This window comes from Acinonyx jubatus, chromosome X, assembly GCF_027475565.1.
Source record: "Acinonyx jubatus isolate Ajub_Pintada_27869175 chromosome X, VMU_Ajub_asm_v1.0, whole genome shotgun sequence".
NCBI classification, from domain to species: domain Eukaryota; kingdom Metazoa; phylum Chordata; class Mammalia; order Carnivora; family Felidae; genus Acinonyx; species Acinonyx jubatus.
The window spans coordinates 85,502,105-85,506,419 of record NC_069389.1 but is presented as its reverse complement, the minus strand read 5'-3'; positions in this window follow the sequence as shown (position 1 = coordinate 85,506,419).

Here is a 4,315-nt window from a genome sequence, read left to right as displayed (position 1 = left end):
AGGGGCACTTGTACCCCAATGTTTATAGCAGCACTCTCAACAATAGCCAAATTATGGAAAGAGCCTAAATGTCCTATGGAAAGAGCCTAAATGTCCATCAACTGATGAATGGATAAAGAAATTGTGGTTTATATACACAATGGAGTACTACGTGGCAATGAGAAAGAATGAAAATATGGCCCTTTGTAGCAACATGGATGGAACTGGAGAGTGTTATGGTAAGTGAAATAAACCATACAGAGAAAGACAGATACCATATGGTTTCACTCTTATGTGGATTCTGAGAAACTTAACAGAAACCTATGGGGGAGGGGAAGGAAAAAAAAGAGGTTAGAGTGGAAGAGAGCCAAAGCATAAGAGACTCTTAAAAACTGAGAACAAACTGAGGGTTGATGGGGGGTGGGAGGGAGGGGAGGGTGGGTGATGGGTATTGAGGAGGGCACCTTTTGAGATGAGCACTGGGTGTTGTATGGAAATTAGTTTGAGAATAAACTTCATATATTGAAAAAAAAAGAATGTATTAGCATAGTGCCTGACATATAGTATGCTCTCAATAATCGATAGCTATTATCATTATATTATCATCCAGATTCAACTATGCCTTCTATTAGATCTATTAGAACAGTGGATGTATCCTCTCTGTTTAATTATAATAATGTTAAGTGCAAGGACTGTGCATATTCATTTTTTATACCCCATTGGTCCAGCAAATCAGAGAAAGTGCATATACATTTGTTGAATGAAATAATAATTATTCTTTTACATCTGCTTCCTTCTTTCTCCAACCCTAGACAGAGTATGATTGTTAACAACACAGATTTTGGGGTCAGACAGGTTTGAATTTTGGCTCTGCCACTTACTACCTATGGGAACTTTGGCAAATTACTTCACACTCTACATCTCACATATAACATGAAAAAAAAATCTACTTCATAGAATTAAACAAGAAAATATAATACCTAGAAAACCCTAAATATTCCACCAGAAAACTACTAGAAGTAACAAATGAATTCAGTAAAGTTGTAGGATACAAACTTAACATATAGAAATCTGTTGCATTTCCATACTAATATCAAAGTAGTAGAAGGAGAAATTAAGATAAAAATTCAATCTATAATTGCACCAAAAATAATAAAATACCCAGGAATAAACTTAACCAAGGAGGTTAAAGACATGTACTCTGAATCTATAAACATTGATGAAAGAAATTGGAGACAATACAAACAAATGGAAAAACATACCATGCTCATGGATTGGAAGAATTAATATTGTTAAAATGTCCACACTACCCAAAGTAATCTACAGATTCAAGGCAATCCTTATTAAAATACCACCAGTATTTTCCACAGAACTAAAACAAATAATATTAAAATTTGTATGAAATCACAAAAGACTCTAAATATCCAAAGCAATCATGAGGAAGAAGAATAAAGCTGGAAGCATCACAATCCCAGATATCAAACTATAATACAAAGCTGTAGTAATCAAAACAGTATGGTACTGGCACAAAAATAGACATGTAGATCAATGGAACAAAATAGATAGGCCAGAAATAAGCTCATGCCTATATGTGTCAATTAATCTATGATAAAGGAGTCAAAAATATACAATGGAAAAAAAGTCTCTTCAATAAATGGTGTTGGGAAAACTGGGCAGTTATATGCAAAAGAATGAAACTGGACCATTTTCTCACACCATACACAAAAATAAACTCAAAATAGATTAAGGACCTAAATGTTGAGACATGAAACCATAAAAATCATAGAAGAAAACACAGATAGTAATCTATTTAACATCAGCCTTAGCATCATTTTTCTAGATATATCTCCTCAAGCAAGGGAAACAAAAGCAAAAAATAAACTATTGGACTACACTGAAATAAAAAGCATTGCACAGTGAAGGAAAGTATCACCAAACTAAAAGGCAACCTACTGTATGGGAGATGTTTGCAAATGATATATCTGTTAAGGAGTTAATGTCCAAAATATATAAAGAACTTATACAACTGAACACACAAAAAAACAAATTATCTGATTAAAAATGGGCAGAGAACCTGAATAGACATTTTTCCAAAGAAGACATGCAGATGGCCAACAGGCATATGAATATATGCTCAAAATCACCCATCATCAGGGCAATGCAAATCAAAATCACAAGATACCAACTTACACCTGTCAGAATGGCTAGGCTCAAAAAGATAAGAAATAACAAGTGTTGGGAAGGATGTGGATAAAAAGGAACCCTCATGCCTTGTTGGGGAATGTAAATTGGTGCAGCCACTTTGGAAACAGTATGGAGGTTGCTCAAAATATTAGAAATAGAAATACCATACTATAAAGTAATGCCACTACTGGCTAGTTCTAGCACATCACTGAAAGAATCCTGGGAAAGTCACTCCTTTTCATGCACATGTCTCTTTCCCACTGGTATGCCACAAAACACTGAAAACCCACCATTTAATTTATTCCCTTAATCTGAGCTGTGTCTTTGATATACTAAGAAGAGCCAGGCTAGGAATAAGGATACTTAAATTCTAATCCCAGTCTTATGAATTGGCTGTGTGATCTTGACCTGTTTGGACTCTAGGTTCCTTACCTGTACAATAAGGAGGTTAGACAACAGGTGTTCTTAAATGAATCTTTCAGATATGCTTGTGTGTGTGTCTGTGTATGTGTGTGCGTGTGTGTGTGTGTACACATGTGTTTACAGTTATAGCCAGGTAGAAGTCACATACAATGAGCTAGACATATTTAAAAAGTATAATTTGATGAATTTTGATTAAAATCACCACCACAAACAAGATAATGAGCATATCCATCACCTCAAAATATTTTTGTGCCCCTTTATAATGCATCCCTTCCTCTCTCCAAATCCGTTGCTAGGTAACCACTAATCTGCTATTATAGAATACTTTGAATTTTCTAGAATTTTATTAAAATGGGATAATACAGTAAGTATGTATGCTGTTTTCCTTTATTCTGCTTGCTTTGAATTAAACTTGATCTTTTTCTAGTTTCTTATTGTGAAAGCTGAGGTCATTGATTCAAGATCTTTTTTTTTCTAATATAGCTGTTTAGTGCTATAAATGTCCCTCTAAGCACTGTGCTAGCTATTTCCCACAAATTTGTCTCGTTTTCATTTCACTGTTTAAAATACTTTTTAATTTTCCTTGAGACTTACTCTTGAGCCATAGATTATTGAGAAGTGTGTTATTTATTTTCCAAACATTCAGAGAATTTTCCATATATCTTTCTTTTACTGATTTTTAATTTACCTCCATTGTGGTCAGAGAACATATTTTGTATGACTTGAATCCTTTAACTTTATTGAGACTTGTTGTATGACCAAGATCTGATCTATCTTGGTAAATAGTCAATGTGCATTTGTAAAGAACACGTTTTCTGTTGTTGGGTTGAGTGTTGCTTAGGTGTCAACTAGGTCATATTTATTATTTGTGTTGTTCAAATCATCTATATATTCTTGCTTATTTTCTATCTCCTTAGTTTATCAGTTATTGAGAAGGATGTTGAAGTCTCTGACTAAAATCGTGGATTTGTCTATTTCTCCTTGCTCAGTTTTTGTTTCATGTATTTTGAATGTGTTGTTTAGGTGCAAGTATTTTTAGGACTGTTATGCCCTTATGATGAATTAACTACGTTATTATTATAAAATAGCCCTCTGTATTTCTGGTAATATTCTTTGTTTTGCAATCTGCTCTAATACTATACTCATGCCAGCTTTTTAAAAATCAATGTTAACATGGTGTATTTTTCCCTGTCTTTTATGTTTAACCTACTTGTGTTTTTATACTTAAAGTGGGTTTCCTATAGGCAACATATAGTTGAGGTTTTTTTCTAATTTTCTATTCTACCAATCTCAGTCTTTTAATTGGGTTGCTGTGAGACCATTAATATATTTATTGATATTGTTCTGTTTAAAACTACCACCTAGTTATTTGTTTTTTATTTTTCCCAACTCCACCGAAGTCTGAAAACTGCTATTTCATATATTTTGCCCATTTTTTGAGTTGTTAATGTGGGAAGATGAGTCCATTCTTTGTTACTTCATCATTGCTGGAAGTAGGAGTCCTTCACATTTTGTTTTTCATGCTGATTTGTTATTTATATTATGGACATTAGCCTTGTCTTTATATGTATGCCAAATAGGTTCTTGCAGTTTATCACTGGTCTTTTATTTATGTATTTTTCTCATAAAAGTATTTTTAATTTCAATTTTATCAAATCATTCTTTTCCTTTGGGTTTTTGTCATGCTTATAAATGTCTGCCCTATATTTTCTTCTCAACTGTCATGTTT